The sequence below is a fragment of the Felis catus genome, chromosome A1, assembly GCF_018350175.1.
Source record: "Felis catus isolate Fca126 chromosome A1, F.catus_Fca126_mat1.0, whole genome shotgun sequence".
NCBI classification, from domain to species: domain Eukaryota; kingdom Metazoa; phylum Chordata; class Mammalia; order Carnivora; family Felidae; genus Felis; species Felis catus.
The window spans coordinates 193,976,142-194,003,402 of NC_058368.1; positions in this window are offsets into that span (position 1 = coordinate 193,976,142).

Sequence of the window (27,261 nt, forward strand, 5' to 3'; positions counted from 1 at the left end):
TGCACCCAACATAGGAATACCAAAATCTATAAAGCAAATATTAACAGACATGAAGGGAGAAACTGACAGAAATACAATAATAATAGGAGACTTTAATGCAACACTTACATCAATGGATAGATCATTCAGGTAGAATATCTACAAGGAAACATAGACCTTAACACATTAGACCATATGGGTTTAATATATAAAAAGCAGCATGATACAGATTTTCCATAAGTGCAAATGGAACATTCTCCAGGATAGATCACATGGCAGGCCACACAGAACAAGTCTTAATAAATTCAAGAAGATTGAAATCATATCAAGCATCTTTTCTGACCACAATGGTATAAAACTAAATATCAATTACAAGAAGAAAACTGGGAAAACTAATATGTGGAGATTAAACAACATGTTACTGAACAACTCCTGAATCATAGGAGAAATAAATGCCTAGAGACAAATGAAAACAGAAGTGTGACATAGCAAAATCTATAGGATGCAGCAAAAGTGGTTCCAAGAAGAAAGTTCATAGTACTACAGGCCTATCTCAAAAAAAAAAAAAAAAAAAAAAAAAAAACACACAAAAAAACCACAAAAAAACCCAATAACAACAAGAAGAGAAATCTCAAACAATTTAACTTTACTCCTAAAGGAACCAGAAAAAGAGGATAAAGCCTAACGTTAGTAGAAGCTAGGAAATAATAAATATCTGAATGGAAATAAATGAAATAGAGAATAGATACTAGTAAAGATCAATAAAGTAAAAGCTGGTTCTTTAAAAAAAAACAGAATAGACAAATCCTTAGCTAGATTGCCCAAGGAAAAAGGAGAAGCTTCAAATAAAATCAGAAATGAAAGAGAAGTTACAAATGATACACAGAAATATAAAGGATCATAAAAGATTACTATGAACAGTTATAGACCAACAAATTTGACAATCAGGAAGAAATGGATAAATTCCTAGAAACATACTAAGACTAAACTACTAAGACTGAATCATGAAGAAATAGAAAATCAGATTAGACGAATTACTAGTAAGGAGATTGAATCAATAATCAAAAGCCTCTCAATAAACAAATATTCAGTACCAGATGGTTTCACTGATGAATTTGACCAAATATTCAAACAAGATTTAGACCAGTCCTTTTCAAACTCTCCCCCAAAAAATTAAATGTGAGGGAGCATTTCCAAACTCATTTTACAAGGCCAGCATTGCTCTAATAGCAAAACCAGAAAAAGATGCCACAAAAAAAAAGAAAGAAAAATTATATGTCAGTATCTCTGATGAACACAGGTGCAAAAATCTGCAACAACATATCAGAAAACTGAATTCAACAAGATATTAAAATTATCATATGCAATGGTCAAGTAGGTTTTATGCCAAGGACGCAAGGATGGTTTAACATCCACAAATCAATATCATGATACACCACATTAACCAAGTGAAAGATAAAAATATGATTGTTTCAACAGATGCAGAAAAAGAATTTGATAAAATTCACCACTTAAGGTAAAAACTCTCAACAAAGTGGGTATACAAAGAATTTACTTCATCATAATAAATGATATATATTAAGCCCACAGCTAATACCAAACTCAATGATGAAAAACTGAATTTTTTTCTCAAAAAAACAAGACAAGGATGCCCAGTCTCCCCACTGTTAATTAACACAGTATTGGTTGTCCTAACCATACAAATTAGGCAAGAGAAAGAAATGAAACTATCCAAAGTAGGAAGAAAGAAGTAAAACTATTTGTGGGTGATGTAATACTATATATAGAAAATGCTTAAGACTCCAGAAAAAAAACCCCAAAAACTGTTAAAACTAATAAATTAGGATACAAAATTAATATGCAAAAATCTGTTGTTTGTTTAATAAAAAAACCATCAGAAAAAGAAATTAAGAAAATAAACCTATTTATGGCATAAGAAGAAAAAAATATCTAAAAATAAATTTACCCAAGAAAATGAAAGATCTGTACATCAAAAATTATAAACACTGATGAAAAAATTGAAGACAACATCAGAAAATGTAAAGATACTCTGTGCTCTTGGACTGAAAGAATTAGTATTGTTAAAAAGTCCAAACTAGTGAAAGCAACCTACAGATTCAATGCAATTTCTACCAGAGTATTGCACACAATTAAAATAATTCTAAAATGTATATGGAATCACAAAAGACTGCAAAAAGCCAAAACACTCTTGACCAAAGCTAGCGGTATTATGCTCCCATATTTCAAACTGTATTACAAAGCTATGGCAATCAAAAAAGTATGGTATGGCACAAAAAAAGACCTGTAGATCAATAGAACAGAATAGATAGCCCAGAAATAAACCTATGTGTATATGGTAAATTTTTGACAAATACACTGGTAAGAGGACAGTCTCTTCAAAAAAATGTCATATACACTGGTAAGAGGACAGTGTCTTCAAAAAATTTTTGGGGGGAAAAACTGGGACAGCTACATGCAAAAGAAGGAAACTGGTCTGCTGTCTTAGACCATATACAAATACTAACTCAAAATGCATTAAATACTTGAATGCAAGACCTGAAACCATAAAACTCCTAGAAGCAGACATAGGCAGTAAGTTCCTTGACATTGGTCCTAACGATGTTTTCTTGGATCTGACTGCACAGGCAAGGGGAATCAAAAGCAAAAATAAATAAATGGGATTACACCAAAGTATAGAGCTTCTGCACAGCAAAATAAGTCATCAGCAAAACAAAAAGCAATATACTGAAAGGGAGAAAATATTTTCAAATCTTTTATCTGATAAGGGGCTAATATCAAAAATCTGTGAAGAATGTATGCGACTCATTACCAATTAAAAAACAATCCAATTAAAGAGTGGGCAGAGGATCTGAATAAAAATTTTTCCAAAAAAGACATACAGATGGCCAATAGGTACATAAAGAGATCTTCAACATCACTAATCACCAAGGAAATGCAAATCAAAACCACAATGAGATTTTACCTTACAATTAGCAGAATGGCTATTATAAAAAATACAAGAAATAACAAGTTTTGGTGAGGATGTGGAGAAAAGGGAACCCTCGTACACTGTTGGTGGGAGTATAAACCAGTGCATTCACCAGCAAAGAAAACAATCGGCAAAACTAAAAGGCAACCGACAGAATGGGAGAAGATATTTGCAAACGACATATGAGATAAAGGGTTAGTATCCAATATCTGTAAAGAACTTACCAAACTCTACACCCAAAAAACAAATAATCTTGTGGAGAAATGGGCAAAAGACCTGAATAGACCCTTCTCCAAAGAAGACATCCAGATGGCCAACCCACACATGAAAAAATGCTCAACATCACTTATTATCAGGGAAATACAAATTAAAACCACAATGAGATACCACCTCACACCTGTCAGAATGGCTAACATTGGCAACTCAGGCAACAACAGATGTTGGTGAGGATGCAGAGAAAGGATCTCTTTTGCGCTGCTGGTGGGAAAGCAAGCTGGTGCAGCCACTCTGGAAAACAGTATGGAGGTTCCTCAAAAAATTAAAAATAGAACTATCCTATGACCCAGAAATTGCACTACTAGGTATTTATCCAAAGGACACAAAAATTCTGATTCAAAGGGGCACATGCACCCTATGTTTATAGTAGCACTATCAACAATAGCCAAAGTATGGAAAGAGCCCGAATGTCCATCGATGGATGAATAAAGAAGATGTGGTATATGTGTGTGTGTGTGTGTGTGTGTGTGTGTGTGTGTGTGTGTGTGTGTGTACATATATATGTACATATATACGTATATATACATATACATATATATGTATATATACATACACACACACAATGGAGTATTACTTGGCAATCAAAAAGAAAGAAATCTTGCCATTTGCAACTACGTGGATGAAACTAGAAGGTATTATGGCAAGTGAAAGTAGTCAGAGAATGACAAATATATGACTTCACACATATGAGGATTTTAAGATACAAAACAGATGAACATAAAGGAAGGGAAGCAAAAATCATATAAAAACAGGGAGGGGGACGAAACATAAGAGACTCTTAAAGATGGAGAACAAACAGAGGGTTACTGGAGGGGTTTGGGTTGGGGGATGGGCTAAATAGGTAAAGGGCATTAAGAAATCTACTCCTTAAATCATTGTTGCACTACATGCTAACTAACTTGGATATAAAGTGAAAAAATAAATAAATTGGTGCAGTCACATGGGCAATAGTGCAGAGGATGTTTTAAAAATTTTTTTAAAAAGAATTGCCATATGATTCAGCAATTCCCCTACTGGGTATCTATCCAAAGAAAATGAAAACAGATTCAAAACGATATAGTACCCCTATGCTCATTACAACATTATTCACATTAGCCACAAGATGGAAGTATAGAAACAACCTAAGTGTGAATGGATAAAGGACATGTGATCTCTCTTTCTGTCACTCACTTGCTCACTCTGAAATAAGTGTTGCTCAGCCATAAAAAAAAGGATGAAATCTTGCCATTTGCAACAACACAAGTGAACCTTGAGGATATTATGTTAAGTGAAATAAGTTGGAAAAAGACAAATCCTGCATGATTTCACTTATATGTGGAATCTTCAAAACATCAGACACAAATGAAATAAGACCTAGCCTCGTAGAAAAGAGAACAAACTGGTGGTTGACAGAAGAAAGTGTGAAGTGAGTGAAGGGTGTCAAGAAACACAAACTTCTAGGTATAAAAATAAACAGGTCATGGGAATGTAATGTATAGCATGGGGAGTATAAGCAATAATATTATATTAACTTTGTATGGTGACAGATGGTAATTAGAATTATTGTGATCATTTTGCAATGTATACAGATGACAAGTACACCTGACACTAATAAAATGTAAGCCAATGTATGCCAATATCTCAATAAAAACAAATGAAAAGTACTCAGTTATGCATCCATCATCACCATCTATTTCCGGACTATCCCATGCAACCCGTACACATTAGTGACTACCTGTACACATTAGTGACTACTCAAAAAAGCAACCCGTACACATTAGTGACTACTCTTGTTCTTTCTTCCACCCACCCCGTGGAGCTACTAATCTATCACTTCGTCTATTCCTGAGATGACACGTATATGGAATAATAGAATATAGCAGTTTTTATGTCTGGATTCTTTGACTTGGCATAATATTTTTGAGGTTTGAGTATTTCATACTAGATATTAGTGCACCATTCCTTCATAATACAGAATATTTGGTTACCACATTTTGTTTATTCATCAGTTGATGGACATTAGGGTTGTTTTCACTTGTTGGCTATTACATATAATGCTGGTGTACATGTACAAATTTTGTGTGACTATGTTTTCCATTCTCTTATGTATGTACCTAGGAATGGAATTCTTGGGTCATATACTATGTTTAACTTTTTAAGGCATGCCAAATTATTTTACATAGTGGCTGAACCATTTTATATCCCCACCAGCAATGCATGAGGATTTCAAATTTACCATAGACCCCAAAGCACTTGTTTTCTGATTGTATTATAACAGCCTTCCTAGTGTGTGTGAAATGGTATTTCATTATGGTTTTGATTTGCATTTCCCTAATGACATTGAGCATCTTTTGTGTGCTTTCTGGACATTGTATGTCTTTATTAGAGAAATGCCTATCCAAATTCTTTGCCCACTAAAATTGGGTTGTCTTTTGTTAAGTGGTTAGAGTTCTTTGTATATTATAGATAAAATCTTTCATCAAATATGATATGCATACATTTCCTCCCTTTCTGTGTGTTGCTTCTTTTTTACACTTTGATATCTTTTGTATTGAAGTGTAATGAACACACAGTATAAGGTATAAGGTAATGATTTAGCAATTCTATGCATTATTTAGTGCTTACCATAAGTATAGTTATCACCTGTCACCCTATAATATTATTTTAATACTTTAGATTATATTTCCATCTGCTATACTTCTCATCTCATGACTTATTTTATAACTTGAAGTTGTACTTCTTAATACCCTTCATCTACTTCATCCACCCTCTCACTCACCTTCCTTATACCAACCACCCATTTTTTCTCTGTATTTGAGAGTCTTGCTTTTGTTTCTTTGTTTGTTTTGCTTTTTAGATTCCACATATAAGTGAAATATTATGGTATTTGTCTTTTTCTGTTTTATTTCACTTAACATAAATTCTAGGGCCATCCATGTTGTTGTTAATGGCAAGATCTCATTCTTTTTTATGACTTAGTAATATTCCACTCTGTGTGTGGGGGGGGTGGGTGGGTGTGTGTGGGTGTGGGTGTGTGTGTCTACACACACATCTTTATCCGTTCATCTATCAGTGGACACTTAGGTAACTTTTATAGCTTGGCTATTTTAAATAATGCCACAATAAGCATAGAAATGTAATATTATAAAGTGTTAATATCCAAAATGTAGAAAGAACTTATACAATTCAGCACCAAAAAACCCAAATAATTCAGTTTACAATGGGTGGAGAACCTGAATAGACATTTTTTCCATAGAAGACATCCAGATGGCCAGTAGACACATGAAAAGATGCTTACCATCACTAATTATCAGGAAAATGCAAATCAAAACCACAAGATAATACTTTACACCTATCAGAATAGCTAGAATCAAAGACAAGAAATAAATATTGAAGGGGTGACTGGCTGGCTAAGTTGGTTAAGTGTCAGACATCGCTCAGGTCATGATCTCACAGTTCATGGGTTGAAGCCCTGCATTAGGCTCCGTGCTGACTGACTGGAGCCTGTTTGGGATTCTGAGTCTCCCTTTCTCTTTGCCCCTCCTCTGCTCATGCTCTCTGTCTCTCAAAAATAAACATTTAAATAAATAAATAAATAAATAAATAAATAAATAAATAAATAAAGTAAGTAAGTAAGTAAGTAAGTAAGTATTGAAGAGGATGTGGAGAAAAAAGGAACACTTGTGCTCTATTGGTGAGAATGTAAATTTGGTGCAGCCACCATGGAAAATAGTAAGGAGATTCCTCAAAATGTTAAAAATGCCGTATGATCCAATAATTCCACTACTGGGTATTTACCCAGTGGAAATTAATTGGAAGCGTGCCTGGGTGGCTCAGCCGGTTAAGTGTCCGACTTTGGCTCAGGTCATGATCTCATGGTTGGTGAGTTTGAGCCTGCATTGGGCTCTGTGCTAACAGCTCAGAGCTTGAAGCCTGCTTCAGACTCGGTGTCTCCCTCTCTCTCTGCCCCTCCCCCGTTCATGCTATGTCTCTCAAAAATAAATAAACATTAAAAAAATAATTTAAAAAAAGTTAAAAAAAATTGGACATTAATTTTATTTATATATTATATATAATTAATACATATTGATGATATATATTTAAACAAAAAAAACTTACAAAAAATTTTGGTGAAGCCCAAATTATATTTCTTTTTGTTGTGTTATTTTTGTTATATATCAGAAACTATTGCCTGATCCAACACCATGAAGGTTTACCCTATATTTTCTTATACAAGTTTTACAGTTTTAGGTCTGTGATTTACTTTGAGTTAATTTTTGTGTCTGGGATGAGAAAACTCATTTTTTTGTCCTATATGTTATCCAGATGTGTCAGCATTATTGGTTCAAGACTACTCTCTTACCATTGAATTGTGTTGGCATTCTTGTCAAAAATCAACTGACTATAGTGCAAGATTTTATTTCTGAACTCTCAATTCTGTTGATCTACATGTCAGTTCTTAATGCCAATATCACACTGTCTTGATTACTGTGGTTTTGTAGCAAATTTTGGCAGACTGTTTTGGGTATTCAGGGTTTCTTGCATTTCCATATGCATTTTAGAGTCATCTTGTCAATTGCTGGTGGAAAAAAAGGCAGATGAGATTTTCATAGAGATTTCATTGAGATGTAGATCAATTTGTGGACTATTGCCATCTTAATGGTATTGAGTCTTTTCATCCCTGGGCATGAGATGTCTTTGCATTTATTTAGGTCTTTAAAATTTTTGTTCAATGGTGTTTTACAGTTTTAGTGTAAAAATCTAATACTTCTTTTATTAAATGTATTCCTGAATATTGTATTTTTTGTATGACATTATAAATGAAATTGATTTCTTTTTCAGTTTCATTTTTAGGTTATTTATTATTATTGTAAAGTGATACAATTGATTTTTGTAGATACCTATTGTAACCTGAAACCTTGCTGAATATGTATATTAGCAATTATACTTTTTGTTGATTCCTTAGAATTTTCTATATGCAAAATTATATTAACTGAAAATAAAGATATAGTTTTACTTCTTTTTTCTAATCTAGATCCTGTTATTTATTTATTTTTTACTCAAAATCTGTTAAGAACCTCCATTACAATTTGAATAGAAATGGCAAGAATGGATAGTCTTATCTTGTTCCTGATCTTCTGGGGATAATTTTTAATCTTTCACCATTAAATGTGATTTTAACTGTGGAATTTTGCAGCTGTCTGTGTTTGTTTCTGGAGGATACTGTTACCAAAAATGAGGTAGCTTAAACAAGGGAAGCATATTCCGTCATTGATCTGTAGACCAAAAGTTCAAAATCTGGTAAAGCTCCTTCAGGGGCTGTAATGGAAAATCAATTCCTTGAATTTTCCAGCTTCTGGTGTTTGCCCTGGCACTCCTGGACCGTGGCCCCTTAGCTCTTATCTCTGTGTCTGTGTTCATATCACATTTTTTGCTGTGGGTCAGTATCTTACAAGGATACGCATGATTGCAGTAGGGCCAACTGGATAATCCAGGATAAACTCCTCCTCTTAAGATCCTTAACTTAATTACATATTTTGCAATATAGGGTAATATTCATTCTTTGGCCATATGAGGTAAATTGGTCAGGTTCTGACACTGTGACGTAGAAATATCATTTCAAGTGCCATCATTCAACCCAGTACAATGCCCTTTAGTGGATTGAGGAAGTGCCTTCCTGTTCCACAGTTGTTGAAATTTGTATTTTATTTCTTATCATGAAAGAAACTTGGATTTTGTCAAATGCTGTTTCCACATTGAGATGATCATGTGATTTTATTGTCTGTATTCTGTTAGTGTGCTGCAGTACATTGGTTAGCTTTGGTATGTTACAACAACCTTTGCATTCCTAAGATAAATCCTACTAAGTTACAGTGTATAATCCTTTTTATATGTTGCTGAAATCAGTTTGATAGTATTATGTTGAATATTTATTTGCACATCTATATTCATAAGGGATATTTGCCCGTAGTTTTCTTTTTTTTATCATTTCTTTGTCTGGTTTTGGCATCAGAGTAATACTGTCTCAAGAAATGATGTTTAGTCCTCTTCTGATTTTTGGAAGAGTTTGTGTAAAATTTCTGTTAATTCTTTCAACATCTGGTAGAATTCATTCATGAAGCCATTCATCTGGACTTTTCTTTGTGGGCAGTTTTTGCTTACTAATTCAATTTTTTTACTTGTTATTGGTCTGTTTATATATTCTAATTCAAAACATTTTTAATGCTTATTCATTTTTGAGAGAGAGAGAGACAGAGCACAAGCAGGGGAGGGGCAGAGAGAGAGGGATACACAGGATCCGAAGCAAGCTCCAGGCTCTGAGCTGTCAGCACAGAGCCCAAAGTGGGGCTTGACTCATGAATCACAAGATCATGACCTGTGCTGAAATCAGATGCTTAACCAACTGAAACACCCAGGTGCCCCTATATTTTCTAATTATTGATTCAGTTTCAGTAGTTTGTGTCTTTCTAGAAAATTGTCCTTTTCATTTAAGTTGTTTAATTTGCTGGCCTACAATATTCATAGTATTCCATTGTACATATATTTGTAATATCTGAAAAGTTGGTAGTGATATCCTCTGTTCAGTTCCTTATTTTAGCAAACTGTATCTACTTTCCTTCTCTCTCCCCACTCCTCCTTGATCAGTCTAGCTAAAGGTTGGTCAATTTTGTTGATTTTTTTTAAAACATCTTTTTAAAAAATTTTTTAAAAGTTTTTATTTAAATTCCAATTATTTAACATACAGTGTAATATTAGTTTCAAGTGTACAACTTAGAGATTCAACACTTACAATATCCAGTGCTCATCACAGCAAGTGCAAAAAAACCCTTCAAAACCAAAAAAACAACCTTTTAGATTCATTATTTTACTTATTGTTTTTCTATTTCATTTATTTTATCCTCAATTTTTTTTATTATTTCCTTCCTTCTGTTTGCTATAGGTTTAGTTTCCTTTTCTTTTTACTTAAAGTGTTTTTTTTAAGTTCATTTATTTATTTTGAGAGAGAGAAAGAGTATATGTCCAAGCACCCATGGAGGAGGGGCAGAGACAGAGGGAGAGAGAGAATTCCAAACAGGCTCCACACTGTCAGCACAGAGCTGGTCACAGGGCTTGATCCTCAGAACTGTGAGATCATGACCTGCACCAAAATCAGGAGTCAGATACTTAATGGACTGAGCCACCAAGGCAGCCCTACTTAAAGTTATTTGTAAAGTAACAAGTCAAGATTTTTTTTAGTAGGCATTTACAGCTATAAATTCCTCTGTGAGCACTACTTCAGCCCCATTTCTGAGTCTTGGCATGTTATGTTTACCTTTTTGTGCATCTAAAAATGTTACTTAATTTTTTGTGTGTGTGATTTCTTCTTTGACACATTGGTTATTTAGAAGTTTGTTGTTTGGGGAGCCTGTGTGGCTCAGTTGGTTGAGCATCTAACTTTGGCTCAGGTCAGGATTTCAAACCATCTGATGTCTTCTTTTGAAAAATGTCTATATCTTTTATCCATTACTTCACTGGATTTTTTTTTTTTTTTTGGTGTTGAATTTAATAAGTTCTTTACAGATTTTGGATACCAACCCTTTATCTGATAAGTCATTTGCAAACATTTTCTCCCATTCCATTAGTTGCCTTTTAGTTTTGCTGATTGTTTCCTTCCCTGTGGAGAGTGTTTTTGTTTTGTTTTGTTTTCTTTTCTTTATCTTTATGAGGTCCCAATAGTTCATTTTTGCTTTTGTTTCCCTTGCCTCTGGACACATGTTTAGTAAGAATTTGCTGTGGCTGAGGTCAAGAGGTTTTTGCCTGCATTTTCCTCTAGAATTTTTCTTGTCTTACATTTAGGTCTTTCATCCATTTTGAGTTTATTTTTGTATATGGTGTCAGAAAGTGGTCCAGGTTCATTCTACTGCATGTCACTGTCCAGTTTTCCCAACGCCACTTGCTGAAGAGACTGTCTTTATTCCATTGGATATTCTTTCCTGTTTTGTCAAAGATTAGTTGGCCATACATTCGTGGGTCCATTCTTGGGTTCTCTATTCTGTTCCATTGATCTGAGTGTCTGTTTTTGTGTCAGTACCATACTGTCTTGCTAAAGCTTGTGAGCTCAAGCTCCACATTAGGCTTGCTGCTGTCAGCATAGAGCCCACTTCAGATCTTCTGTCCTATCCTTTTTGCCCCTCACTGTTTGCATTCTCTCAAAGATAAACATTTAAAAAAATAAAAAAAAAATAGAAGTTTGTTGTTTCTCATGGACTTCTGAATTTACCAAATTTCCTTCTGTTGCCAATTTGAAATTTCAATATATTATAGTTAAGAAAAATACATTGTATAATTTTAATCATTTTATATTTATTTAAACTTACTTAAATTTATATAAATTTGAAATTTATATTTTAAAATCTTTTTGCTTTCAATTTACTTGTATCTTTGAATTAAAGGTATCTTTTAAAGACAACATAGAGCATTAGATAATATTTTAATCCCCTTTACCGATCTGTATGTTGTAATTGTAGCATTTAATCTATTGAAGTTTAATATAGTTGTCATTATGTCTGCCATTTTGATATTTGTTTTCTATAGGTGTTACATGTATATTTCTCCCCTCTATTTCTCCATTACTGCCTTCTGTGTTAAAATAGATATTGTAGTATATCATTTTAATTTCCCTATTGCTTCTTTTTCTATAAATATTTTAATTATTTTCTTATGGCTGCCTTGTAGCAATGAAAATCTTCAATCTAGTTTGAATTAATACCAAATTAATTTCAATTGTACACAAAAACTTTGCTCCAGTTCCTCCTCCATCTTTCATATTGTCATACAAATTACATCTCTGTATATTAGAAGCCTGATAACAGTATTATAATTACTGTTTTACACAATTGTCTTTTAGATGAGATAGGAAAAGGAAAGAGTAACAAACAATAATACATTTCCATTGTCTTTTATATTTACCTATACATTTATCATTACCAGTGCCTATTATTTCATGAGGATTCAAGTACCTGTCTAGTGTCCTTACATTTCAGCCTAAAGGAAGTTTTTAGTATGTGTTGAAAAGCAGGTCTACTGGCAGTAAATTCTCTGATTTTTTTCTTTCCTGGAAACATCGTAATACTTCTGTCACTTTTAAAGAATACTTGGGCCATATATAGAATTCTTGGTTAGTGATGTTTTTATTTCAGCACTTTGAATATGTCATTTTACTGCCTTCTGGCATTTCTGGATTTTGATGAGAAGTCAGTTGTTAATTTTATTGAAGATCCCTTGTAGGTGATGAGTCATGTTTCTCTTGCTGATTTTAAGATTCTCTTTGTTTTTTAGTTTCATCAATTTGACTATAATGTCCCTGGGTGTGGATCCCTTTGAATTTTCCTTCCTGGAATTCATTAAACTTCTTGAAAAATATACATTAATATTTTTTAAATCAAATTTGGAAAATTTTTGACCATTATATTTTCAGTAATTCTTTCTGCCCTTTTCTCTCTCCTTTCCTTCTAGTTCTCTTGTTACGCCAGGTTCCTTTCAGAACCTGGATAATCTGAACTTACCTGTCTTCTACTTTACTGCTTCTTTCTTCTACCATGTCATATGTGCTGTTTGGCGCCTCTGCTGAATTTTTAATTTCATTTATTTTTCTTTTCGACTCCATAATTTCTTAACAATAACTTATCCATTCTCTATTTTGTGCGACTTATTTGCATAATTTCTTTTAATTCCTTTGGCATGATTTCCTTTAGTTCTTTGAATATGTCTAAAATACCTTATTTAAGGTCTTAGGCTAGAAATCCAATGTCTGGGCTTCCTTAGGAACAGTTGTCTACTGACTGCTTTCACATTTCTTATTTATAAGTTACACTTTCCTGTTTCTTGGTTTGTGTCTTAATTTTGTGCTGAAAATTAGAAATTTTAAATAGTATGATATGGTAACTCTAGAAATTAAATATTTTCTTCCTCAGGGTTTGTTATTGTTGCTTGTTTGTTTAATGACTCCTGGACTAACTTTTTAATGTTTGTACTCTTTGTCATGTGTGGTCACTGAAGTCTCTGCTCATTTAGCTCAGTAGACAGACACTTTCTTAATTGCCTCAAACAAATGAATCATCTGGTCTTTGCTGAGGGGTTTTGTCTGTTGGAGTATACATTAAACCCTCCAGCAGGCAGTTTACAACTCAGCCTTAACATTCACATTCAGCTAGGAAGTGCCTCAAAATCACACAAAGGTCTTTATCAGGTCTTTCCTTGGCATGCCCATAGCTATGTGCTTATGCACAATCTTCTAAATTCCTAGGGGTATGTGATAGCTATACAAAGTACTCTATGAACATGTTATTGTTCATTTTTACCACTAAAATTTTTAGGCAGTCTCTTGTTATACACACTGGTAAGGCCACCTTGGGCAGTTGCAGTGTTGAATAATTGTAACTGAGTATTAAGAGCTTTACCCATATGGTATTTGTTAAAAACAAAGTGAGCTCTGAATGAGCTGAAGTTAAGACCAGCCCTGAGAATAGAGCTTTTCAGCATATTAGCTGCCAGACATATCAAATAGTGAAAAATTTCTGGAGATGAGCCTTTTAGGGATCTTCAAGTTTGTTTTGGCTCTTCTAGTGGCTTCTATGTTGCTGGTGTTCATAGCTACTCTAGGTTTTAGTTGGTTTTCCAAGCTACCGTGGTATAGGGAAAATGTGATGGGATGAGGGTAAGTTAAAATGTCATAAAGCTTGTTATTCTTACCAATATTCAGCCCTTTTCTTGTATGAACACTCCTCAGATCATTGCTTGCCTTTAGTTAATTTCCAGAGTTCTGAATATGCTGATTTTGACAGTTTTTGCCAATGTCTTCATTGGTTTTATGGAGGAGCAGTTCTTAAGAACTCAGAGGTTCTTATTCTGCCATTCTAGAAGTCACCTCCTTAAGAAAGTCTTCTGAACCTACTGAGGCTTCATTCTTCTGTAAAATAAGAATGATAACACCTACGTCATAAAAATCGTTGTAAATATTTAATGAGGGTAATGTGAATAAAGACTCACAGAAACCATGTCACGTCATAGGCATATTACATATGCTACTGCCTTTTTTATTTCCTCAGTTGAGAAATCTAGAGAGTGATAACACAATTAGATTATGATGACCTAACATCATACTTTTGTCTAGAAACTTCTTTCAGCCTATATTAGAAGCTTATCCACCAGTGGCAAATGATAGACACTTGATTCAAACAGATTAAAGTCAAAGTAAAGTAAAGGGAAGGATTTATTACTTTACATGTCTGAAAAATTCATTGCTATACTGACCTTAGGTATTACTGGATTCATATATTCCATATTGCCACAAATACCATCCCTAAGCAACTTTTCTTTCTTCTCTGATGGATTTATTGTCGGGTAGACTCTCTCCTATGTTGCCAATTTGCTAACCAGAAACAATGGTCCAGAATTCTATCAGATTGGGATCCCCAATAGAATGAGATCACCTCTTTGTCATTATTTCTAGCATACATTTGGAATTATTCTAGTTGGATATATTTAGGACATGTGTCTCTTCCTACACACATCACTGTTGCAGGGAAATTATATATGTCAATTGGCCCAACCTGAGTTATATCCCATTCTTGGACCTAGGAGTTAAATCAGTCAAATATATATACATATTTATGAATACACATATACACACACACACACATATATACACGTATTCACACACACACATATATATATATACACACACGTATATATATATACACGTATTCACACAGACACACACACACACACATATATATATATATATATATATACATCATATATACCTATACACACATATACACACACATGTGCATGTATATATGTGTGTATGTATATATGTGTGTATATATAAGTATATATGTAGTCTGAAGTTGATATAGGGATACTTTCCCAAAGGTTAATTTAATTCTGAGAAGAATGAAACAAGTCTTTGACCAAATCTGCCATGTCTCATAATACCTGAATAGTTTTCTTTCTCTAATCCCATTTTCTCCAAACAAGTTAAGTCAAAGAGTTTTCAAAAGTATATAATTCCATTAGAGGCATAGGTCCACTGTGCATGCATGGAATATTGTATAGGAATAACACGTGATATAGGACATATTGGAAGTCTAAATATTCAGTGTTGCCATTGATGGTGTAGTAGGTTACAAATGAAAAGATATAAATACTGAAGCCATTATGAATTTTTGTTAATGAAGGAGGTGGAACTTCAGCTGACCTCTTGAAGGATGACCATTCAGAAATGCGCAGAGTAACAGGGGCATCTGGGTGGCTCATTCGGCTAAGCATCTGACTTTGGCTCAAGTCATGATCTCACATTCCATGAGTTCAAGCCCCATGTTGGGCTCTGTGCTGACAGCTCGGAGCCTGGAATCTGCTTTGAATTCTGGGTCTCCCTCTCTCTCTGCCCTTCCCCCACTCATGCTCTGTCTCTCTCTGTCTCAAAAATAAATAAACATTAAAATTTTTTTTAGAAATACACAGAGTAAGAGAAAACTTGTTTCATGTAGGTGTATGGATGATAATAGTGATGATTAGGTTCATTTACTGTGTGTTGAGTCTATGCCAGGCATTGCCACTATGTTAAGTGCTTTGCTTGTGTTTTTTCATATTTTCATGGCATATCTGCTATTATTTCTGCTTAATGATAAAATTGAGACTTGGATAACTTTTTTAGTACCCAAGGTTGCTAAACTATTAAAGGGTAAACCCATTTCTAAGCCAGATGACATGAATCCAGTCTTATTTCTTTTTTTTTTTTAATTTTTTTAAATGTTTATTTTTGAGAGAGAGGAACAGGAGGAATTCTTTTAAAATGTTTTTATTTGTTTTTTGAGAGAGAGAGAGAGAGAGAGAGAGCAAGCACACAAGCAGGGGAGGGGCAGAGAGAGAGGGAGACACAGAATCTGAAGCAGGCTCCAGGCTCTGAGCTGTCAGCGCAGAGCCCGATGCAGGGCTCGAACCTACAAACCATGAGATCATGACCTGCGCCGAAGTGGGACACCACCCTGACGCCTTGAATCCAGTCTTATTTCTTAATCACTTTTTACTTTGGCTCACGGTACACAGCTGTACCCATTCATTTGCATATATACTTCTCACTGGTTCCCAACCACCTCATTTCAAATACTGTTGCTTTGAGATTGACTAGAATCTTGGCCATTGATACTTAGGTTTCTCTACCCTCCTTGAGATCTTGCCCCGTGATTAAGGAGCCCACAAAATGATGGCCTGTAAAAGCTTGAAGTGTCTTTGAAGATTGTGTAGCCCCTGTATCCTCGGATTTTGTTGTCCATAAAACCCCCCAGGGAATACATAAAAAATGTAAATTCTTCATTCTCATTATAACTCTTGAATTGGTGTGGGATCACAGTACACTGAGTTTTTGTAAATCTCCTGAGTTGACCTTGATATATCCTAAGTTTTGAAGACTGATGATTCACCCCATTTGGTTTTCAAGCCTGATTGTATCTGGGAAGCTTTTCAACCTTATCTCTAGGATTCAAATTTAATTGAGCTGGTGTACGGGCCAATCACTGTTTTTGTTTGCTTGCTTGTTTGTTTGTAAACTGCTTAGGTAATTTTAATGTACATCCAGGATTGGGAACCATTAATCTATGCCTCTTAAAGATCTAAAAGCTGAGAATAAGCAAAAGGAGAAAAAGTGGCCAAAGTCACAAGGCCCATGGGTGGCAACACTAGAATATGAACCTGAGTTTTCCTGTCTTTTTGTTCGGGATTCTTTGTGAAAACTCTCTCACATCATGTCATTTCCCTGAAACAACCTTTCTGTTTGTGTTGTTCCCACATTCGTGCAGGCATACATGACATGATTAGTGTCCTCAGGCCTCAGTAGAGCTCAGTTCAAGAAGAAATACAGGAGAGGGGAGTGAGAAGCCCCTCAAATTGTATTCCAAGTTAGCTGGACCATCCAAACAGAAACTCCTGCCCACTGTGTTGGGACACCCCACTCTATCCTCATCCCTGAAGCCTTTGTGGACTTCCAGCCTTCCTAGGAAGTGGTTAAAGATTCACAGTCTCTTGAGCCCCCACAATTTGTCCCAGTCACTGTACTAGACTTAGAAAAGTATCTATTGGTCCCTGGTAAGTGGGTAATTAAAAAAAAATCTTTGATTTCATTGTATTTTCTGTATTTTACTTTTATGAACTAAGGCTTTCCTGAACCAGTCTGTGGCTCTGTTGAACTCCTGAAGTGGCTTGCAGTTTGAACCTCTCTCTGTCCCTCCCTTGCTCATGCATGCACACATTTTTCTCTCTCTCAAATAAAAATTAACAAAAAATGTTTTCAAGTGACTGACATAAATATGGATCACAGAGAACCACAAATCAAAGGACACTGTCCGATGAAAGGAAGGTAGAGTGAAACTGGAATGGTAGTGGCGTAAAATTAAAGCAAGGGACTACTAATCAGGAGGCCTAGATCTATTTACTCTGCAGACTTTCAGGCCCTGAGAGGTAAATATATCTACAACTTTCTACATCTTTAAAGTGAGGAGTCACTTTAGACTAACTTTGAAGTTCTTCCCAGCTTCAATACCCAGTGATTTGAGGTACACAATGTCTACTCCCAAAAACTTCTTTTGAGTGATTTCCATGTTCTCAGTGACATCTAATGAGTGGCCAAGTGACTAAGGGGATGAGACATACTGGGAAGATGATTAAAATTTGGCACTCTATATTTTTTTGTTTAAATCCTCAAATCCTTGTAACATAGTGGTATTACCTCAATTGCTAGATAAGAAAGTATGGCTCAGAAAGGTTTAGCCAGATTTTGTTTATGAGTGGAATCATATGGTATCTAATGGTTGCCAAAGAAGAGGGGATGGGAGATGGGCAAAATGGGTGAAGGGTAGTAGGAGATATAGGCCTCCAGTTATGGAATAAACAAATCATGGGAATAAAGGCACAGCCTAGGAAAATATAGTCAGTGGCATTGTAATATTGATGTAATGGGACAGATAGTTGTCACACTTGTGGTAAACATAGAATAAGGTAAAAATGTGTCGTATCACTAAGTTTAACACCTGAAACTAATGTAACATTGTGTGTCAATAGTAAAAAAAGAAAAATGTAGGCCAGGCACCAATAACCCTGGGAATACCCCAAATAAAAATAAGTATATTCCACTGGAACAGAATTAAGTAATCAAAGTTTCTTTCTTTTTTTTAGTTATTTTTTATTTATTACACTTTTAATTTCTTATTTTAGAGAGACAGTAGGGGAGAAGGGCAGACGGGGAGAGAGTAAGAGAGGTAGAGGGAGGGAGAGAATCCTAAGCAAGCTCCATGCTTGGCACGGAACCCAACAGAGGGCTTGATACCATGACCCTGGAATTATGACCTGAGCTAAGATCAAGAGTCAGATACTCAACCAACTGAGCTACCCAGGCTCCCCAAGTAGTCAAATTTCTTAGAGGAGGTATCAGAATGGAACAAAATAAAATAAAAAATCATTTTGGACAGATGAGCAATACTTAATGATATTTTCAAAGAAAATAATGTGCAGACTCAAAACACGTTGGCTAACAACAGTGGAAATATAATAATGAGGATGAAAAAGAGAAGTGGAATGACTACCTTAGTGGATATTTACTTCTTGCCAACTATTATGGAAAATGTCTCCAGTGGATTAACTCCTTTATCTCTACCTTACAAAAAGTCGTATGAAGTTGGTGCTTTTGTTGACCCCATTTTCAGGTGAAGAAACTTAGGATTAGAATCACATAAATAAACTGTCCAGTTTGTACAACAGATGGTGGAGCTGAGGCAACCCCAAGGAGTCTGACTCCGAAATGTGTAGACTTTGCCACACACCTGTACTATATGAAAGCTGGCCTATATTGATGTAGAATCAAGAAATGCTTCATTAGAGAAGGGGGTATTTGAGTTGTTGAAGTATGAGTAGGATTTTGTCTGGAGAAAATGTGACAGGACTCCCATCTGAAGGAGAGGCATGAGCTAAAATATGGAGAGGTATTTCTAGGAGAAGTCTTTGTGGTCTTTACAGGAACAATGTGTGAGGAATGAATAGGTGGCAAAGGCTAAAAGATAATTTGGACCTTGGTATTAAGCGGTCTCTAATATGTTAAAGTGTTTGAACGTTTTCCTATGGGCATCGGGAGGTGATTGAAAGTCTATGATGACAGCTGTGATGTGTTCTGATCTATGTTTGGAGAAGACTCTGACTGCAAGATAATAACTCTGACCTTTCTCTGCTTGTGTTCCCAGCCCAGTGGGGCTTCTGGTTCGTGCCAGTAATCTCTGTGTGAGAAATCCAAACACTGACATGTTTTCCAGTTTGACTGGACATCTGAGGTTTTGACCTATAACTGATAGCGGGAGAGCTTGCATAAAAGTTTGCTGCGTCCTCCTATGATCACTAATTTATTTATACATTCATTCACCTGTTGTTTCACTGACTTGTTCATTTATATGATTATTTGTTCATAAATATTTATTGAGCAATCTTTCCTATGCCACATGCTATTCTTTGTACTGGTAATTCAAAATTGAATGCAATACAGTCCCTGCTTTCTGATGTGTCATTGTTTCATAGCAGAGTTAGACATTTCAGCCAACAATTGCAGTATAATGAGCTAAGTAAAATTAGAGAAGTGTGTAATGAGCTTAACAGGTAGAAGCAATACACTCTGCTTTAATCATATCAAGGAATATGATATGATTGGGGAGTTTCTCAAAAAATGGAAAGTAAGCATGGAAGGAATATGCTCAGAACACTTGAACACTAGTACTTGAATGACTTGATGGGAAGAAGGCAAAGGGGTAAAGAAAGAGGAACTCATTCTAAGCAAGAGAATTAACATGTTTCTAGAGATGGGAAATAATGAGGAAGAGAAAGAGAAGTAGAATGACTACCTTAGTGGATATTTACCTCTTGCCAACTTTTATGGATAATGCCTCCAGTGTAAACTGCCTGTTTTAAGGATCCATATCTAAGAATATGTTAATTCATTGTGTAACAAAAATTTTAAGTTTATTCATTATGTAACAAAAATTTTAAGAGTGATGATATAAGCCCAGACAATGTGTTAAGACACTAGATTCACTGAGACGTGGCCCTACCCTCATGAAGCTTACTGAGTAGTGTAGAGACCGACCTTCATTAAGTCATCATACAGAAGTATAATTAAATACTTTGATAAAATGAGAAGACAGAAACACAGAGCAATGAGTGAGATGCCTGAGAGCATGCATAATTTGTGATGCCTGGAGCAGAGTGAAGTGGGAAGGGCAGTGACCAAACAGGATAGAATAAAACAAAAACAAAAATGAAAAACAGAGGACTGATCATGAAGGGCCTTGTATGCCAGGCATAGAAATAGGGACTTTATTCTATAGGCTTGTAGAATCATAGGTGAAATGTAAGCCAGGAAGAGGCATACTTAATTGTATATATTTGAGATACTCCATTTTTACAACAGCTTACACAACTGATTTGAGGTAGATATGACTAAAGATAGGGAGACTAATTATCAGGCTCTTTGAGAAATTCTAGTAGATGATGAGAGTAGTCTGAAGCCATCAATGTGGGGAGCGAGAGAAGATTAAAGAAGTGGTATAAATATTAAGGGCTTAGAGACAATGGAACTTGCTGAACAGTTAAATTTGTGGCATATTTCTCAAGGTGTGATTGGGAACTTACTTGCATTAGAAGCTCCACCCTAGAGCAGCAGAATCAGACTCTCAGAAGCAGAGCCCAGGAGTCTGCATTTAGCCATTCCCCTCCCACCCCTACCAGCTGACTCTGAAATGCATAATGTTCGCTGTTCCCTGATCTAAAGGGATGTGGAGAATACCTACCTGTAAGATGACCTGTGGTTTCTGGCTGAGGAGTCAGAGGATAGTGGTATGATTGGTTCTCAATCTCGAATGTGCTCAGGATCGCTTGGGGCATTTGTTAAAATGCAGATCCTAGGCTGCCCCACCAGAGATTCTGTTTTTCTCTGGCCTGGATGTGAATCTGGGGAATCTCATTCAAAAATACTTACGACAGGTAATTCCAAAGCAAGAGACATCATTTGGAGAGAAATCGTGCCTAGTTACGTAACCTAGCTCACCTCACCATGTTGCCTCCTTGCCCTGCTTCCTTCTAACCACTCCAAATCCCTTGCCAGTGTGAATACTAAGAAATAAGTCCCAATGGGACAAATCATCCCTCGAGGTCCTTTTTTCTTTCCCTGGACTATGAACCTTCTGAGGGCAGGGGCCAGGTTTTTCTCAGTCTCACTCTAACCATAACACTCTGCAGGTACTAGGTTACTAACACATTTGTTATTCAAACTGCCAACATGGGAAAGTAACAAATATTTGTTAAACAGGGAAACCAGGGAAAATGCCTCATATGAGAGAAATTATTTAAACAGTCCATACTGATGAGTAGTAGCATCAATAGGAGCTTAAGAGATTGTTTTTCCTGAATGTAGTATTTCCTCTATAAACAGCTATATTTAGCTTGCCCCCTATCCCATGTAAAATAAAATGAATGCAGCTGAAATGGACTCAACTACCACTAATGTGGTAGCTTGGGTTGATAGCATCTTTTTGGAGTCTTCAAAATTAGCATCGTAATTGTTCACATAAAATACCTGCTTGGCATGAGGTACTGTACTAATTTAAATTTACACCTCAGTAAGGGAAGTTTTCCAAGTAGATATTCTGGCTGCCTATCAGTCCTAAGAGCCTTGCTATGGTACCTCTCTAGGACAAACATTACATTTTAAACTGCTTTTGTTGGAGGCTGCATCTATCCGCTTCTTTTATCCCCACCCCCAAATAATTCCATAATCATATATACAACTTGTTGGTTAGATCAGAAAATGTTTATTGCAGTGATCCATCTCTTTCCTTTTCCTGATGCTTCTGGAAGCTGCAGAATCTGTTGCTCAATTAACTAAAGGTCAGAGAGCTGTCAGCCTTTTCTCTCCCTGCTCCCTCACTGTCAGTTCAGTGACAGTGAGAGGAGCAGAAACCTCCAAGATGGGCGAGCACCACCAGAAATAGTCTCTGGTGAGTGGTATGTGGCCACGTTTCTGCACAGGCAGCAGATCCATGTGACTAAGTCCTCAGGCATGTACTTGGTCACACTTTCCCATCAAGGTTCACAGAGAACCAGAGATGAGTTGATAAAACAGGATGCCAAAGGCTTCACATTTAATCACTAAAGCAGCACGGGAGGTTAGCCTACAGACTAGAAGCCTCCACCAAAAATTCAAAGTTCCTGGGTCAAGTTCCATCTCTGTGACCTTGGTGAGCCCAGCATCAGCTGCTTCAGATCTATGTTCTCCAAGCTAATCCTGAAAGGAGTTTATTGACTCATTCATTCACTCATCAGGTGGGGCTGATGTTTTGTAAAGGGAATTATCTGCCTTTGGAATCATTTGCAGTTCATTCATTTAACCAAGATGGCGAGCACCTGTAAGTTTTTTTTTGGACATTTGCCTTACAGTAAATATTTTGGGCTACATGGACATACAATTGCTATTGCAACTATCCAAATACTTTCTAATGTAAGTCAGCTGTAGACAACATGTAAACAAATGAGTGTGGCTGTGTACCAATAAAACATTATCTATAAAAACATGTTCTCTAGTTTGCAGACTCCTGAACTAGGCCATCCTGGAATTGATGCAAATATTAGATATTTCAGAAAACACCTAGCTACACATGGTATGAGTGGCTTGCTTAAAAATATCCAGAGTCTGGAGATGGTTCTCCATAATGAAATAGAAGTACTCCTAAATAAGGGTGGGGCTGAATTTTAGCCCTAGGGCTGCCACTTGCTAATTGTGACCAAGGATAATGAATCATTTAAGCTCTCTCCTAGGTTTCCTTTTCCTGGACTCGGAGACTAGCAAGGAACTTTTCAAGGAATGATCATGATATGAGATATTTAAACTCTAGTTAAGGGGTAAACAAGCAGAGAAATTTGGTGAGAGCCAATGGGTAATGCATGATCACTGACATAGGAATCAGAACTACTAAAGACTTTACTTACCGCTGATGTGTACAAGATAAAATTGATGTGTCTGTTTCTCAGAGGAAGAGGCTGTCTCTGTTGAAAGCACAAATCATGAGAAATGCTCTTCAGCAAGCAAGGGAGCTAGAGAAAACAAGATTACAAATTGGCCCCGGAACTAAGATATTTTTTGTAGGTTCAATGGAAAGTGCAATAAGCAAAACTCTTGTAATCATAGCACTCATTTATTTGAAAAGGGCCTTGGCAATTACCAAAGTAGTCCTTCCTGCATCAGGAAGAAACTGTTCACTGGCTGTCACTTTAGTGACTTTCTGGCAACTGTCCCGTCAACCCATCCGTCACCAAGATCATGTTTTCTATATTTGACTGCTCTCTGCTTTGTGAATAATATGTGGCTGAAACTAGTCCAAATGAGAAAAGCAGACAAACTGCCCAATTTGTATATTGATCAATCAACAAAAATATGTTGAGCATTAAAGTAGGTTCTCTGGGGAACAGAGTTATTGGGGAAAGGGCTTACTGAGTGTCAGAATACATGCATATGATAATTCATGGTTGCCAAATGAAAGATACGAATGCTAGTTTCTAGCCAAGTTTAGGGGAGAAAGAGTTGGCTTTTGCAGGTGGGTGGGAAAATTTAGAGGACAACATGGAAATCATTGTCTTTAAGATAGGAAGGAAGTTTATGTGGTATGGATAAGAGAAAAGCATGTTAAAAATACCTAGAGAACAGACCAGTGGATAAAGGAGCAAAATGGAAAATAATTCTGGGAAAGTAGGTTATGTTGGAAAGGGCCCCAAGTTACACCATGAAAGACTTGTATATTTTGGCCCTGCAGTAACAAAGTATAAATGAGTGAAGTAAACCGAGAAGGAGGAAGAGAGAAAGGGATGAAGAGAAAGTGAGCAAGAAGCAGGTCATCAAGGACACTGCTCCTACTGATAATGGGCAGGTGGAATCCAGTTCTAGACTATTTTGTGCTCCATGGATGTAGGCTCAGTGTTGCCTATCATGTAATCATTCAGGAACAGAATATCTGTGGCTTTAAGTGAAATATTCTGTATTTCAAGGGTGGCCAACGAATCATTTCTTAACCACTATAATGAAACAAAACAACAACAAGGATAAAACCCCAAACATTTAAACGTATAACTTGCTGGCAGCATGTCTGTAGCTTCCAGGCTACCCAAAAAGCCTGGGGAGCATTTGACAGTTTGGGGTCTGGGAAGGACAGCACCTAGAAGGAACTGATTGAGAGAGATTCAAGACCTGGTGTGAGACTATCAAGGTAGTCCATGTGGGAGCAGATCATATGAAGTGAGGAGGAAGAAAAAAGGTGGGGGGTAGATGGGGCACAGTGCATGCTACAGAGGCAAGTATGGTAAGATTGGATCCTTCTCAGAGAGCCAAGAAATATCCCGTGTTGTTTTCCCCCATTGAAAGGACTTGCCAATGTTTTGTGCTATGTGTGACACATTCTCAGTTGACCTTTCTTTGAGCTGCTTTTATGTTTTAATTGCTCTGCTATTATTTTATTTCCCAGTTCACTCCTTTAATTCTTCCCTCAGGTAAACTTGAGGGCATGGTCAGGTGAAGATTGTAATCTTTAAACTTGTCAAAGAGGAACTCATTTTACAGCCCATTTTTGATGTGGCTTTTGCCCCCTACATTTCAAGTTAAGGAAGATCAAGGGCTTGCAGCTAAATCACTTTAGAGATAAATGAGTTATAGAAAAATGTACTTTGGATGAAGAAGAATATTCTCCTTATATTCTCTTCCTATGTCATTGCTCTTCTCTTTGAAGAAGATTTTCCTAACCACCACAGCCTGTAATAATCCTTTTTTACACTATTTTTTTTTTCCTTTTTGTTGCTCTGGAAGTTTCCAAGGTATAGTTTTCTTTCAAAATACAGAGATTTGTTTGTTCTGATTAAAAGAATGTATGCTCATTAAAATAATGTTATTTCAAAAAAAGTACAGAGCAGAATTTAAGTATCCTTACTTGTCATGTGTATGTTTTAAATTGATGTCTTGTATATATTGTTCCAAAACAGGAATTTTCTTATTTAATAAACATATGCACACATGTATAATATTTATTGATAAATATAATATATATATTTGCATAAATATAAAATTACATTGGCATTTTTAACAGATGCATAATATTCTATTCAGTTTATCTGTGCATATCTATGATATGCTTACTTTATTGCCATCTTCATAGCTATATGTTGTTCCCAAATTTTCAGTAGTCTGATTGAAGCAGGCATCTTTTATGTTCACTCTTATTTCCGTTTCCAGTAATTTCCTCAATATATGGGATTAAAATGGTTGTGTTGAAAGATATAACTTTTAAGGGTATTTGACAACATTTCCTCATAAATAGTCACTTTTACCTCTAGTAGCACATGGGAGTGTAGGTTCCTTTCCCGTTCCCTCCAACTATGAGTATTAGCAATGGTGACAGTGTTTAAACTTCTGAGAGATAGACAAATTTCTATAAAACATTAAATTGTTGTATCTCATTTTGGGATTACACAGTGACATAAAAATCTTTGACAAAATTTGTACTACCCTATTAGATTCTATATACTTATGAAATTATTATTTGCATTTATAACTATCATCTCTATCATGGACTCTCTCTTATCTTCATTCCTTTGTATGACATATCTTTCCAGGCTTATTTTACACACCCCCTCAAAATAATTTAAGAAACCATAATATTTGTAAAATAAATAATTGACATGATTTTTCATCTTTAAAGTAGCATCTATTGACAGTCTACTCTGTGTTAATTTTTTACCCCTGCTGGGAAAAGCCTCTACATACCCTACAGATAAAATAGATGTTAAACAAATAAAGGCAGCCAATGTCTAGAACTGCACTTTCCAAAATGGCAGCCAGTAGCCATATGTGTCTACCAACATTTGAATAATAGCTAATCCGAATTGACATTTGCTGTATGAAATACAGTGATTTTGTAGACATAGGAAAAATATCTCACAGCTGATTTTGTATTGATTGCATTTTGAAATGACAATATTGTGTATATATTGGATTAAATGAAATATGCTAATCAACTTCACCTCTCTTTTTTTACTCTTATGGCCACTAGAAAATTAAAAATAAACTGAGGCTCACTTTTGTAACTTATATTGTATTTCTGTTGGACAGTGCTGCTCCAGAGCTTTTTACAACATAAATATTAAGACCATAAGAGGCCAACCTGAAGTGTCCTGTCAGATGGTCTTTAGGTCAGAATTTGATCATTCTTTTGCAACAAGAAAGCAAGCAAAGCACCCAAATACCCATTGTCATTCTGGCTGATGTTTGCCTTGTCTTTCATCTGAGGGAGGCTTGATGAAAGGAAATAGCTTCAACCAGAATAGTTTATAGCCCCTTTGGAAAGAAGCTTAAATTGAAAAGGAAGAGATAAATTGAAATAGCTCTGACTTTGAACAACTGCTCATGTCACCTCAAAGCCACGGTCACTGTGTGATCTGTCGGCTGGCTGTAGAAAAAGGGTGAATCACTGGTCTCCTCAAAACTTTGGGTATTGAAAAATCCCAAAGGCAGCAGAGAATTAATAAAAAGAAAGCTTGGCTTGAGCTGCAAGGAGGGAGCTTCCTCTGGTCCCCTGGTTCTTCCTTCTGTGGAGACAGAGGAAAGAGAAGGCTCTTCATACAGGATTCTGATTATTGTCTCTAGTAATCATGTTTCTTTAGTGGAAATGTGGCTTCCTTCCCATTAAAATGAACAATCCCAGCACTTTGCAGTTGACTTCCTCATTTTATAGATGAGGTAAGTGATTTGGAGTGATGAAATGAATGTCCCAGCATCCTAGAACAATTATTTGTTGGAGCAGAATTCATATTCAAGTCTTCACATTTGTGATACAAATCTCTTTTCTATCAGTCTGTAGCCTCTCAACACAATCCTTTTAAGACTGAAATATCATAGCTTCCCCCCCCCGCCACAGTTTTCAATTCTA